This window comes from Cygnus atratus, chromosome 2, assembly GCF_013377495.2.
Source record: "Cygnus atratus isolate AKBS03 ecotype Queensland, Australia chromosome 2, CAtr_DNAZoo_HiC_assembly, whole genome shotgun sequence".
In the NCBI taxonomy this organism is placed as follows: domain Eukaryota; kingdom Metazoa; phylum Chordata; class Aves; order Anseriformes; family Anatidae; genus Cygnus; species Cygnus atratus.
In genome coordinates, this window is record NC_066363.1 from 125,306,637 (window position 1) to 125,322,489 (window position 15,853).

Genomic DNA, 15,853 nt, shown 5'->3' on the forward strand with positions numbered 1-15,853 from the left:
TCAGTGTGTAACATTTATTAGTATGTGTAACTCATAATAGTGTTCTGTTGTTATTCCCAAATTTCTGAAGCTTGCACCACTGCTCTCAAGGTGTTCCCAGCTTTCCAAATACACATGAGCCTTGTGTTTGAGTGGTTTGTGGCAAATTTGCTTTTTTAGAATGGTCTCCTTATAAGAGCAAATGAGAAGAAGCAGCTCAGATTACTTCAAATTGTTATTTATTTATTTATTTATTCATTCATTCTGAAGATTGAGTTACAGGGCTTTGAGTACCTACTATCTAGGACTGTTGCGAGGAAAAAGTGTTTTCAGGGAGTTCTGAATCAAAACCACAGGTATTCACAGTACAGCAGTGAATGTTTTAAATAAGTGCTTTGGGTTAGTCACCTACCACACCACAAAATCCTTTTATTTGATATAATACAAAAAACAGAAGCAAAAACAACAAGGAAAGGATGTTAATGGTGATACAGGCTGAGAGAAATGTTTTTGTTATTACAGGACTGGAGGTAGATTTGCATACTGGCATCCTGTCTGGAAGCTTGTGCTGTCAACTGGCTAACTGAATTCAGAGTAGAACAGGTAAGTAGATATACTGTGGTTGACCTTTATGCAAAAATACCTAAGAAGACATGGGGTCAAACTGTGAACTGAAATTGAGCACAAGTTACCAATATTAAAAACACTATGGTAGTAAATTAAATATCTTGAGGAAAACAGACATTCTATATTTTAAACAATTATTTCAGGTTAATTTAAAAGTGCATTTATGGAAAGGAACCTTACTGTGGCGTTTGTTCACAATAATTTTAGTAGTGAAGCTATAAGCATTCCATAACAATTATATAGGAATTACTCATGATATTTAATGTCTACTTTCTTGTTCACATTTTCTTTCCTTCCTTTCTTTCTCTTTCTTTTCTTTCTTTCTTTCTTTCTTTCTTTTCTTTCTTCCTTCCTTCCTTCCTTCCTTCCTTCCTTCCTTCCTTCCTTTCTTCCTTTCTTTCAGTTTGTGTAAAATAAGATAAATATCAGGGATTACTCTACAAGCTTTTGTAAACATTAAGGGTGTATTTAACATTTAATCTCTTCATGTAGACATTGAAATCCTGCTTATTTTAGAGAACTTTCTTAAGATGGAATAAATTGCCCTGTGGAAGTGTCTGTGTCTCTTTATATTGACTGAGGAGACAAGAGAGCTAAAGTGCATTTCACCATGGATGAATCAATAATTGATCTGTTATGAGGCAACAGATGTAAGCTCCAACCCTATAATGAACTCCACACATGGAGTGGAGGTGGAACACATGGCAGCCTAGATCTATTGAAGATACCGTTATGAGTCTAATGGCATATTAGGATTGTTTTAGTTAAACTTCAAGGAACTTGTTAGAACTTTTCTACTTTACCCAATATTGTCTGTTACTGAATTGTAATAACAATAGGCAGGATGTTGCAGTGTGTGTGTTTTATAGCCCAGCAAGTGTGCATTGGGGGGGCACCAGACTCTTTTGCTCATGGTTGACAGAACAAGGTAATTGTTCTTTCAGATTGTATATGAAAGTGTAAGAGATAAAATGATATTGCTTCTTCTTGTCTGCAAACTGAAGTATTAGAATTTATAACCTCTGATTTATATTACGGTAGTAGGTCAATGAACTGTTTCTGTAGAGGTTGACTGCACTAAATGGGGTAATCTCTACAACAGCAGTTTTTCATGTCTCTGTGATATCTTCAGAATGCTTGGTGAAAGATTAATGTGGCACAAAAACTAATGAAGGCTCCTAATTCTGTCTCAGAAACGAAATGTAAAACTTAAGTTTATGTTATATGAAAATTGTTGGGAAGACAATGGTCTTAAAGCTGGGCTTAAGCAGGCCTGTTTGATAGTTTACCATGGAAACTGTAAACTATTAATCTTACAGGTTCTTATGGCTCTTCTTTAACCGTGATATAAGCCTCATTTTATTTTTTTCAAAGAGGTTTAAAACCTGTCCCATCATCCCCATTACTTCTTCTGCTTTGTCTTGTTTATTCTGGTATATGCAACCACAGCTGTCAGCTTTATGTTGGTTAGTTTGCTTCCTTGCTTGTGAATGTTCCTTTTATACTAGCACACTGCCTGCCTCAGTCTCTTATAAAATGACTGAATATAGTAAATGATTGTCCTTTTCAGGTAAATTTCAGGGTCTGTCAATTTTAATACACAGTGTTATGTTGTAGTTGTAATTCAGATCAGAAGGAATTAGTATTGAGTCACACTTCATTCTCTGTGCTTTTTGTCCATATACTGTTCTTCCACTTTTTTCTAGTCCAGAATTGTTGTGTCACATCTTCTTTGCCCTTGTCTACCTCTCTTACCTCTCAAAGATTAGAATCCTTTTTTTTTTTTTTTTTCTGGTGTACTGCCACATATTTTAAGAATCCTAGACGTTGTGTAGCAAAACCCCCAGAATTTGCAGTTTCTGTGTTTCACTTCAAACAGTCAGTCACCAGTGGGTTAAGTACCAAAAGAAACTGCATAGGGGTTCACACAGCTTGTGGGTAAGTGATAAGAAAAGCATGTTGTGGCTACATAGAGACATAAATGCTCAAAGGTGTGCAGCAAAATGCTGGAAACCTCCCTTATGTTTGGCAAGCACAACTTCTATTCAGCTGTGTTCATATACACAAACATGCCAATGCCCAGTGAATATCTCAAATCCACACCAAGTTTTCATGGATGTTATGTTTGCATTCAGGTAAAAACTCTTGTTGACTAAAGAAGAGACTTGGTTATTCAGTCCTCTACAGAGATTAACATAGAGTCATTGAATGCATTTCTGATACTCACTTTTGTGAGAGCAGGATAGAAAAAGCAGCAAAGTAAGAAAGAAAATTCACAACTCTCTGTGAAGAGCACAGGTATCATTCTTAGGGGAACTAGAAAAATTATCTGATTTGATTTTGAAGCTTAAGTAGCTTTTGAAAACTAAAATCAAATTACACAGTATAATTTGTGACATTTATTAATTATTTTGATTTTAAAACCCTACTAATTAAGAGGAAAAACTGTCATGTTCTTTATAAAGTGGAATAATAATTTAAAAACTTTTTGACTTTTTTAGGTTTTGTAAAGTTCTCAAATAAATTTACTCCAAAAATAGGGGTCTAATCAGCTTAAGGGCTCTAGAGTAATTTAAAATATCATTGGAAAACCATTGAAACATTTTTTAATATATTCTTCTTTCACACATAAAGCAAATGCAAAATCAACATATTAACCTGTTAAACTCAGATATATTATTTGAATAAGAAGCATTTCTTGCATCTCTGATTGTTTGTTTTCACACTTAAAAATTGACAAATGTTTACCTTAATTTTGCCATAAAACTGTATGGTATTTCTTAAGTGAAACCATCAATAAATGAAAATTTTAGTTATTGGTATGTACCAAAAAAAATAACATGCACTTACTCTCAAGGATAATTAGAGTTTGAAAAAAAAATCCAGAGCAAGTTGTCCCCATTCTAAAGCTATTGTACTACAAAAGAAATTATAAATCAACTACTTTGTCTTTTTATAGCTAGCTAAAACTAACGACTTTAAACTAAACAAGTAATTTCTGGGAAGTCTTTTATGATTAACAGAAGAATCCATCCATCATTCAGAACTCCGATTGTTCCACTTATTAGATTTGAAAGAAACTATTAGCATTAATTTTTTTTTCCAGGCTGGAATCATGTGCTGAATATAATTTCAACAGCTTTGCAACCACTTTCTGCACAGTCTCGTTTGTTATGGAGTTATATGTTGTGTAATTAAAATGTCCCCCTTTTTTTTTTTTTTTTTGGGGGGTGTGGGGAGTGCAACAGTTAAGTGATATACATTAGAAAAACTTTTTAGAATTATTTCAATATCATTTTGCTCAATTATGTAGAATTAGGTGAATTGAAGAGCTTACGTTTCTGACAAAGAAAAGGCATTAGCTTGGACACTGGGGAACTTAAGTCACACACTTCACAATCTAGATCCTGCAGACAATCTTATTTGCTATCACTACTGTCACAGGTTCCAGCATAGATGAAAACATTCCTTTTACTTTAAAGTGAAAACGAGTTTTCTTCCCCCAAGAAAAACTTTTCTTCTGATGACATACAAAAGTTTCCTGTCTCCATAAATACGTAATAATACTGGACATACCCAGATAAAATAGTGCCAAGGTAAGAGACAACACACATGTATGCATGTCAAATTTAGCAATTTGTAGCCTCAAGTCTGAAGTCTTAGAAGCCTGATCAAAGCAACCCAGAAAACAAGCTTGTCAAGTCATTTCTAGCTCCTCCTAAGATTCTGTATCCTAATTAAGATGTCAATAGAGAGAATTTCAGCACTTACTGACAGATCTATTAGTCCAGGGAGGACTATATCCATATAGAATTGGATTAAAAAGGAGCTTTCCCCAGATAGCTTAAGAACCACTATTAACAATGTGAAATGCAGATAGGTAGAGTGAACTACATGTGGTCAAAAAACAGCTTTGGTTTCTTAGTGTGATTTTCTAGGGCTGTGAATACCAGGAAAGCTACCTTATTCTAACGCCAGAAAGTTCTCTCACTTATAAAAGCAGCATTTCAGGGCAGAGGTATCTCAGGCCGATCTAACTGCACTACCACAGGAACTAGGTAGTGCGATGCAGGGGCTTTTTTAGGCTGATCAGAAGCCTAGTTTCCAAAGTGAATAGCAAATCTAAGTAAAGTTTGTCTTCAGAGTTTGTCTTAGTGTGACCCTCTAAGATGTGAAGTTGATCAGTGGGTCACAAACACAATTGCCAAATGCTTACCATATGCTCAGTTAGCTGCACTTTCTTATTGCAAAAACATGCCATGTGATCAGAAAGAAGATGCAAAATAATGAATCAGAGACACTTGTTCACATTGACAGGTAGGTTGGGCCTAATTACTCACAAGAGAAAGGTTGATCATAGCTTGTAGAGGTCTGTGACTCTTCTGTACCTAGCCACTAAAAATGGCTGTGGTTCTAAAATCCATTCCAAATAAAATCCTAAAAATTCTTGTTGAAAAGAAAAATGTCTCCTTTGAAGCCTATCTCGTGGCCTCAAAGATCTAGACAGAAATGCAAATTGTTCCTAGAGATGAAATTCTGATCTCACGGGCATCAAGGAAGAGTCAGCTAGCCAGAGTGCTAGTTTCAGGAGTTAAGGCAATTTAAATTCAGAGTTTCAAAGCCTAAGACAATGAGCCAGAAGGGATCTGTACAAAGCCTAGGGTTTGAAACAGATTGGATGCTTTCAAGACCTGGCTGGCATGGAAGCATGAAGCATTTATTCAGTTATTTATCCAAGTACAGGAAACTTAAGGATACTGTCAAATCTGTAACATTTCTCATGTTTATATCTATATTCCAAGTGCTAGACCTATATGCAACATTATACCTTAAGGAAGGAAGGAAGGAAGGAAGGAAGGAAGGAAGGAAGGAAGGAAGGAAGGAAAGAAGGAAGGAAGGAAGGAAGGAAGGAAATCTCGTGTTACCTGTTATCATTCAGAGAGATAAAGTTATTGTTCTCACCAAATGACTGGGATAGGCTGAAAGATTAAAATATAATTGGTCAAGGAATCAGACTACTTCTTTGGTAAAGAAAACGAAAATTTTATAGACAAGTGCTTAATTATATCTTTCAAACCACAAGTATAAAGTGACCTGCACTAGGAGCAGAACTGATCCCTAGAAGATATAATCTTTGAATGTGTGTGTAAATAAACATATATATGTTAAAATAATAATTTTAATTATATATTTTTTCAATGAAAGGGAAGAAAAAAAAATAGCTAGAGTACTATAACTGTAATTTTCAAATCATGTTTGAATGGATTACTTCTACCAGTTTGGATTACTTTAAGATTATAGTACAAAGCTAGATACTTTCAGTTCTGCACTAACAATGCATTTGATCATAGCTGATTTGCATGAACTTTCCAAGTGGTTCAGAATCTAGATTTTTCCCTCTTTTATTTAATGTTAGTAATGTCATTTTTGAAAATCTTTCAAATTCTTTGTGCATCGAAATAAACATAACTCTTTGGTTTTTGTGTTTTTCTTCCATGCATTCTGAAATGCCCAAATCATATTTTTAAAATCATAATACTATTTGTTGATTGGGAATGATTTAGCACCATAATGAAATAATTAAAAAGTGCTCCATAAGGACCACATATGGGAATTGACATCAAAAGGCATAATATGGAATTCATAATAGCATATAAAAATATATATATTAGATCAAATAGACTCTTTTCCATGAAGCTTTTACTCTACCACTTACAGTGAATAGATAATATTGAAAGGCTCATTAAATGCTTGATCCTTGAGCATCAGAAAGAATATTCTACGCAGAAGATGAAGGCATTGCACATTCCCACAACAGAGCAGAATGAAATCATTCTTCATTAAAAAATATGTAATGGTCATCAAACATAGGAATACAGTAAAGTAAGGGTCTATTTATATTAATCTCATATATATATATGCACATATATATATATATGGCTTCTGTTTCAATTTCAGTGAAGTGAAGAATATTGAAAAAAGGATATATATATGGTGTTGTCTTGTTGCATTTGCTCCACCTGCGATACAGCCTCTGTGCCTGATTGTCCTCTGCTTCCAGTGGCTTAAAACCAGCATAATTTTGTTGATGGTATTGATCACACTAGATTTCTCCCAAGTATCAAGATGTGGAATATTTTTTTCCCCTCACCAGTTACACTTATTTTTTGCCATTGAAATTCTGGAGAGAAGTGACAGGCATCTATCTTGCAGTTTTGCTAATGCTATGATCATGCAGTTGAATGATTTTCATGACTGAAAGGGAGTAATTCCTGCTTTAGAATACTATACAATAATCTGCATGTAAAATGTAATAATCCTAGTGCTCATAAACACAGACCCCCAAAGCTAGTTTGAGATGACCCAGATTATATCAATGTTTTCTTGACAAGGGTAAGTACTATGGAGGATGCATAAACTATCCCATAGTTTCTGATTATGTAGACAGCATACGCAGTGTAGTTTGCATGAACAAAAGTATTCATTTAAAGCATTCCTTTATTGTGAAAAGGTGATAGACACATGCAATCTTTTCTAGGATGGGTTAGCAGTAAGAATCTCAAGCTAGGGCTTAAAATATCTTCACATATTTCTTTGTCCTGCTACTGACTATCAGTGTATCTTGGGTGGGTGACTAAGACTACAGCTGCAATTACCTGCTAGTTTCAAAATGGTGCACGCTGGGGTCCTTGCCAGAGCATGCTCCAGCTTGGTCTGCACCACCCATTTCCTGGGGAACCCAAGGAACTCTGTTCCACCCCACCCCTGCGACTCAAGAGTTTAGAAACACCCCGCAATTTGTTATGTATGGCCAAAGTCTGGGAGTATTATTATGTCACAACACAGAGGCAGCATGTGCTAGCACTCATGCTTGATCCCAAACTCTAGCACTTAGACCAGGCTGCTACATTTTTTCTCTGCACATGTAATGAGAGTGAGTGGAGGCTCATTCAGCTGCTTCTGCCAGCCAAGCTACAATATTTGAAACAAGGAGCTCTAGTAAATTTTGCAAGGAAACACAGGATTTTCTCCTGCTTGAATTGCTTTATAAATCAAGAGAGTGTTGTATTCCCTATTTCTCACTTCATCCTATCTTTTAGCAAAGGTACACCTCCGTATCCAGCTTTCTACTACTTACCAATCTTCTAATTCCAAACTTGCTTTCAAATCTGCAACAAGGCAGAGAACCTAAGGTAAGAATATTCTTTAGCAGCACAACTCTGAGGCAGTCACAGCAGAACTGCATAATTTTCACTGAAAAGTGTAGACGAGTGTGTAAAACTAAAAAAAAAAAAAAAGTATGTGATCATACATGTGACAAATGTTTTATAAGAAAAGTCTAATTAAGGATGTAGAGATATACCGATTCTGGCATTTCTTAACACTTAAGTGCTTAGCTTTGCAAATGTGCAATGTTTTTTGCTGAAGCTGTTATTTCTGAGTACTATGGCAACAACCCGAGTTGTTAAGATTTACATTGTACTTTGCCCTACTGATACCTAAACATAGATTAAGGGGGCCAGAGCTCCAGAAAAACAACAGACTAAGGTAACATCTGTAGTAAGACCATTATAAAATAAGAAAGGAGAGGCACAAGATACTAGTTGTCAAGAATTGTTTGCAGGACTTACGGCAGTGGTAAACGTTAAAGACAGATTTTATACTGGGAGTTCATCCTAGTCAGAAGATGGGGCATAGATCAAAGGGCAAACATGTTGAAAGGACCTTTTATATGATAACGAGTGAAAGCTGGTTCATAACCAAGAAAAATCCAAAATAAACAGCTAAAATTACAAATAAAAAAGTAGCTATGCCAGAGCTATTCTACGCACTGAAGGAGAAGACAAATGGCTTGTTATTGATATATTAGAGTGTGAGACTTCCTGGGTCATTGGAGCAGTCTCCTTGTCACATGACTCTCACATGATGCAGGCAAAGTATTTACAAATGTCTTGATGATGGACACCTGGGGTTATTTTTCTTTTGTTCTATCTTCACTGTTGCAAGACTGTTTCATAACCATATTTCTCTGTGTGCAATGCATATTTGGTGCTGCCAACAATTAAATGATCAGTTCTTAACATAGCAAAAGTATTTTCAGCCAGTAATTACTGCTGTGGACTGAGCTGCTGCTGCTGACTACTTCTAATGTTCTGTGACCCCTTTTGAAATATTTCATTATCAGAGTTTGAGGAATATTAAACTCAGTTAAATAAGCCAGGCCACCACTGCCTTTGATCAAGAAATAAATTCTGTGTTCTGTGTTCCCCATCTCTTTTTAGAAATTCTTCTCAGTCCTACTGAAGTTAAATTAATTTTCTTTATGATCCTAATTACTGCCTTCTGTCTTGTACAGTGGCATCACTTCTGCTTTACCCATTAACACTGCTGCAAATATCCATCAATGAATAGCTGTCAATTAGTGTGACATTAGTGTTACCAGGAATATATCTTCTACTGAATCCTAGGATTGCATTTTGATGCACCAGAAAGGTGGCTTACAGTTTTTCTCTAATTAAATAACACATTAAGGTCTTATTCCTTCCCGTCTCTGGAAGCTGTCTACAAGTAGATTTCTAGTGGACATCCCTTGTTAGTCCCTGTGACAAGGCTCTGCATGATTTCTGTAAATCTAACAAAATATGTGGAGTGGCTGGGGGAAAGGAAAGGTCACATCCTTTCTCAGATCAATCTTATGCTATGCCACATATAGCTTCTCTGCAAAGCACATAGCAAGCTAAATATAAATTAAAAGGAGCTTGTACAATTGATGCTTCTCATGGTACTGCACTTATAAAAACATGCCACTATACTGAAGAAACTTGTAAGCAAGGCAGGAGGTGAGAACATGGTAACTAGGCTGTACTATAAAAATCAAGACACTGAAGACAGTTCATAGAATCACAGAATGGTTTGGTTTGGAAGGGGCCTTAAAGATCCCCTAGTTCCAACTCTCCTGCCATGGGCAGGCACACCTCCCACCAGACCAGGTTGCTCAAAGCCCTGTCCAACCTGATCTTCAACACTTCCAGGGATGGGGCATAAACTTCTCTAGATAACCTATTCCAGTTACCACCCTCGTAGTGAAGAATTCTAGTATTTGTCAAAATAGAAGCAAGAAAGATGAAGTTTTAGAATTCTTGAAAGCATGCTCTGGAAATGATTGTAGAGTCTTGTTAACCAGCCTCAGAGACTGAGAAAGTATATCTGCTAGTGAGGATTCATACTGTTAAGTGTAACCTTAAAAATGTGTTTTCCTTTTATAATGTTATTCTAACATCCATCTGCAGCTTTAATAAATGTAGCATTTTACCTTTAAATCTTTACATAATTCATGGATCTGACATGCTAGACATGCAAATCACTTGGGCACACAGGATCCACGACTCAAGGATGAACAATCCAAACTACACCTCCCCACCTAGCTGTAATTTTCCAGGAATTCCTTGGCCAACCCATCACTGAGCACCAAAGACTTACTTGGAGGATTGCCTACAGATGATTCTTTCAGCATCAACCTGTCTTTTTTTTTTTCTTTTTTTCCCCAGGCAAAATAATATGAGAGAACCTAGGACTTTTGGGTCTCCATGAACTCCCTGCTGAAATTCCTGCATGCATGATCTTCGATTTTTGCACTAATGTTACACCTTCAAGTACATTCATAGTTTCTCTATGATCTCCAGATCTCTTAACTCCAGCCTCTTCTCTAAAATCCACATTATTCTGTAATTCCTGCTGCTTTCTGTCATTAGCATATGATAGAGGCCATTCTACTGACATGTTTCTTTGTTTAGACACAGCTGGACTGTAAAGGTGTTGGAGCAGGAAGTTACCTATCAACAGATCACTTTTATGTGTTCACAAAGCTTTTGTTAAATTTTTAATTCAAAGAGATTTGTTCATTAACCATTTGCATCCTTAAAAATGTCATTTAATTTAATATAATTTGAAAGGAATGGAGTTTGCGCCATGGCAGTCCAGACAATTTACCTCCATTGTTATCTACTAATTCAGGTGGGTGCACTGATGAGGATGTATATCATTTTGGACTTTTTAATTGCTATTTTACAGGCATCAAGAATTCACTACTGCTCATAAATATCAAGAGTTTCTTATAGTACTCATCAGCACAAGTCTGAAAACACAATATCCAAAATGATGAAAGCCAGAAAAACTATTACAAAGAAGCAGCATTCACTGTGCTCCTGATTGTAAATATATCTGAAGTTCTTTTAAATATGAAAGTGTATGTACAGTGTCATGTAACTAGTATCCCTCTCCCTAGACAGAATACCCCTTAGTGAATGGCGCTTTGACAGCACATCACTTTCATTGCTGAATTAATTGTTCTGAGTTCATCACTCTGGAATCAAGTGCCATTGTTCTGAATAGAGCTCCTTTCAGATTTCAAAGTCTCTAAACATAGGAACTTCATTGCAAAATAAATAAATAAATAAAGCCTAGTTTGCTTGTTTGTTTGTTTGTTCTTTTTTTAATATTAATTTTCAGTGAAATCATATTGACCTTTTGTATGCTGCACTAGTCTATATTAACGTAGATATTACAGATATCCCAATTTGAGTGATAATAAGTAAAAAAAAGGAAGGGTTGATTCTTATATCCTATCCCTCTCAGACTATTTCATTAAAATGAGCCAGATGAAGCACAAAGTACATTCTTCAACTCAACAGCTAATCTATATTAGGAAATTAAATATTGCCAGGTTCCATTTTCTCAGTCTGGGCCGTTGACACATTCTGGTCATGATCATGCTACATAATGATATTCTGGTACCCAGAGCAGTATACAACTGCCAGCTGACACTTCCAGAGCTGGCCTTATGCCCAAACTCTACATGGGAAATATTTGGGTTAGTAACAGCTGATCAAGGCAAAAAGAATAACAATGACTGCCATAAGAATTTAATCATTTAGACTATCAGCACCCTGACAATGCTTAATTTCCTTGTTTAGATGTCAACATGGCTGAAGTTTATGGATACATTGGAACCAACAGCATAAACTCAACAGAATTCAGCAGGGCTGGGACGACAAATCCTAAGTACAGATCAGCCTCTACTACAAAATGCTTTGCTGCCATTTGCTTGTTAAAATGACTAACAGGGTTTAGTTCAAACCTAATTAAACTAATAAGGAGTCTTTCTACTGACTGTATCTGAAGAAAGCAGAACCTCAGATTTAAATATGTTACTCTTCTGTGACATGTTCATCCTTCTTTGTCCTCAAGGACATCCCTGGTCATTTTTAGAATCACAGAATCACAGAATCACAGAATCACAGAATCGTCTAGGTTGGAAGAGACCTCCAAGATCATCTAGTCCAACCTCTGTCTTAACACTAACAAGACCTCCACTAAACCATATCACTAAGTGCTACATCTAAACATCTTTTAAAGACCTCCAGGGATGGCGACTCAACCACTTCCCTGGGCAGTCCATTCCAATGCCTAACCACCCTTTCAGTAAAGAAGTTCTTCCTAACATCCAACCTAAACCTCCCTTGGCGCAACTTTAGCCCATTCCCCCTCGTCCTGTCACCAGGCACGTGGGAGAATAGACCAACCCCCACCTCTCTACAGCCTCCTTTAAGGTACCTATAGAGAACGATGAGGTCTCCCCTGAGCCTCCTCTTCTCCAGGCTAAACAACCCCAGTTCCCTCAGCCGCTCCTCATAAGACTTGTTCTCCAGACCCCACACCAGCTTCTCTGGACTCTCTCGAGCACCTCCATGTCCTTCTTGTAGCAAGGGGCCCAAAACTGAACACAGTACTCGAGGTGCGGCCTCACCAGAGCTGAGTACACGGGGACAATCACCTCCCTAGACCTGCTGGCCACACTGCTTCTTATACAAGCCAGGATGCCTTTGGCCTTCTTGGCCACCTGAGCACACTGCTGGCTCATATTCAGCTGCCTATCAACCAGTACTCCCAGGTCCTTCTCGGCCAGGCAGCTTTCCAACCACTCATCTCCCAGCCTGTAGCGCTGCTTGGTGCAGGACCCGGCACTTGGCCTTGTTGAACTTCATACAGTTGACCTCAGCCCATCGGTCCAGCCTATCCAGATCCTGTTGCAGAGCCTTCCTTCCCTCGAGCAGATCGACACACGCACCTAACTTGGTGTCATCTGCAAACTTACTGAGGGTGCACTCGATCCCTTCATCCAGGTCATCGATAAAGATATTAAAGAGGACTGGCCCCAGCACTGAGCCCTGGGGGACTCCACTAGTAACCGGCCTCCAACTGGATTTGGCTCCATTCACCACAACTCTTTGGGCCCGGCCATCCAGCCAGTTTTTAACCCAACAAAGCGTACGCCAGTCCAAGCCACGAGCAGCCAGTTTCTTGAGGAGAATGTTGTGGGAAATGGTGTCAAAAGCCTTACTGAAGTCAAGGTAGATCACATCCACAGCCTTCCCCTCATCCACCAGGCGCGTCACTTGGTCATAGAAGGAATAGTCCATTTATTCAGTAAGAGTCCTTTCATTCTGCTTGTGTCATCATACTGCTCTGCCAGAAGCTTCTCTTTATATCTCATGCTTATCTGATTTCAGTTTTACTTCTGATACCCATACATATGCCTCATAGATGAAGCTTTCAAAATTCCAGCTGGGGTTTCTGTCCTTTTTTCACTGGTTAAATGGTTCACCTACAGCCAATTCAGAATTTTGCTATAATATTATCACCCAAAGAACAGCACTTTCTCTTTGTAACACTTACCAGGAATGTTTAGTTACTCAGATTACTCAAAACCAGAAAGTGGTACTGCAGTGAAAGACAACTCCATCCCTAGTGTTTGTGGTTTGAGTGACATAGCATGGGTTTATGCTGGCAGGCAGGGAGGTCCAAAAGAATGGGTTAATGGAATGAAAGGAGGCTAAGGACCTAAAGGCACAACTCCAAGTTTTGGAGATTTCATTTTGGGCCAGTGCTAGTCAGGTCATGTGGATTGAATGTCCATTTGAGGCTGAAGCAAATTAAACGTACTCCTGGTCTTCCACCTTAGTTCCAGCCAAAGAAATTCAATTTGTGCACTCCAGGATGACTCAGTGATGGTAAGAGGGGACAACTGGGACATCAGTTTCAAAGTTTAGTCTGGTTCAAACTAAAGTCCACCTATAACTTTGTTATCTCGGTCAGGAAAAGGTCTGAAGATATATTAAGAGATTTTATACAAATGTTTAGCAAATATTGTCTGGAGATTAATGTAAACAATGCTGAAAGCAAGCAAAAGTTTGTAATATTCACCTGTTTGATAAAAGTGAACAACTACTCATGTGTTGAAACACCATTACAAAGAAGAATATAGGGTGCTGAAATCAAAACAGCAAGAAAGGATAATTCTAGAAGAAATTAAAACATTAGAGAAGGAACATAGAACTAAAGACCATGGGCTGACTCTAAAAGGCTCACAACTGGTCTACATTAAATTATAGTTCTGAAACATAAAGTTTCAAGCAAATATTTTTGAAGAAACTGTTTCTTAGAGGAGTTGAATATAGATTTGTACTTTACTGACTTAATATATATATATAGCACAACAGATTATAAATAACACATAAAACAAAAATAAAGAGTCATTAGCATTTGTGTCTTCCTTGATCTACTTAATTAGAAAACATCTGTGGTGTAGTCAGTGTTCTTTTCCATAATTGCTTAATAGGCAACAGGATGATACGATGCCAAAATATGTCTTTGAGAGATTTTAGCTCACCAATTTACTGTGCATATGTTTTAAATGTTTTTAAAGGTGTATTTTCATCATACGAAGATGAGCAGTCATTGAACGTCAATAAGGTATGTCAACTACTTTTTACTTTTTATTTTTTTAATACAATTTTGTTATGTGAAAATAGAGTTAAGAGATAGCTTACATGGGGATGGTTTGCAAAGATGAAATTGGAATTTTTTTAAAAATTGATAAAGGTTGAATTTCTTTCTTGGTTAGGTTTTGTATCCAGGTGTTGTAACACATGAAAGTTTTAAATCTCCTACGTCTGCAAAGACCAATGCAGTATTAAAAGACAAGAATGTAGATTACAAAAGTTTCAAAATTAAGTCTGAATTTTATATTTGTCTGTTGAAGCATGAACACTATACATTTTTAAATATACTTTTCTACCATGTACTGGTTATAGTTAGTTAAAGAAAAAAAATTACATAATACTAAATAATGCCCAATGGCAGAAAAAAAAGTAAAATTTTGAGTGTTCTATCCCATGTGTAAATGCAAAAGAGAATAAAAACCAAAATAAAAGCTTGTTAATGAATACAAAAATGTAGGGAACAAACTTATCTGTGAGTGTCCAAGCTTGGCTGAAAAAGACCATGTCAGAAACAAATCTTTTTAAAGAGTGGATTTATTTATTCCCTAGCAACAACTGTTGTTCCATAGCAAAAGCTGTTGTTTTGTTTGTACTTTCATATCCTTTAAATATCTTTATAAAAATTAACTATCCACCTAAAATCCCTGTAAATCATGGATTCTCAACTTTATGACTTAACAGTCTGTTTGCATTTGAATTTGTAATTTTGATTGCCAGATCATTTCTTTTTTCTTGTTTTTCATTTTTCTTTTATTTTTCTTTTTTTTTCTTTTTCTTTTTCTTTTTCTTTTTCTTTTTCTTTTTCTTTTTCTTTTTCTTTTTCTTTTTCTTTTTCTTTTCCTTTTCCTTTTCCTTTTCCTTTTCCTTTTCCTTTTCCTTTTCTTGTTTTCAGTAGACTAAGTATGCAGGTTGAGGGAGAGTGTTAACTTTTTAGAAGGGAGGGATTGTGAGAATGAGATTTTATTTCTCTTCTCCTCTTGTTTTCTTACAGGTTGATTTCAAATATTACTTCCCACCCTTAGTTCTTGATCTGTTGGCAAAATAATCCTCCAGAAGAAATGAAAGGTAGATTGACCCTCTTGTTTATCTGTATTCACAAAACACTGTCACTGGACTATTGAAAAGCCACCACAGAAGGGTAGCATGGGGTTGGGGGGTAACGGGACTTAACGGTAACGGGAGGAAGGACGATGACAGGACAGCAGAAAGAGGAGGCAAGGAGGCAGCAGGAAGAGTGGAGTTGGGAAAGAGAGGTAAGGAGTCAGTCTACAGTCTGTTAATTTTGAGCTAGCTATCTGACTGGTTTTGTTTTGGGAGTACAGACTTTCTCCCTGTGAAATGACCAAATTATTTTTCTTTTTGTCCACCTTGGGCTGTGGAATGATCAGAGCCCCCAGAAGAGGTGC

General features: G+C 36.9%; 1 long non-coding RNA gene across 1 annotated transcript in view; it reads left to right on the plus strand.

Annotated features, from left to right (window-relative positions):
* LOC118256290 (uncharacterized) overlaps positions 1 to 15,636 on the plus strand; it is a 38,294-nt gene extending 22,658 nt beyond the window's left edge. The window contains exons 3-5 of the long non-coding RNA XR_004781185.2: positions 502 to 582; positions 14,372 to 14,418; positions 15,439 to 15,636. This is a non-coding gene — a long non-coding RNA (uncharacterized LOC118256290). The remainder of the gene's footprint in view (positions 1 to 501; positions 583 to 14,371; positions 14,419 to 15,438) is intronic.
* Positions 15,637 to 15,853: the final 217 nt, after the last annotated feature.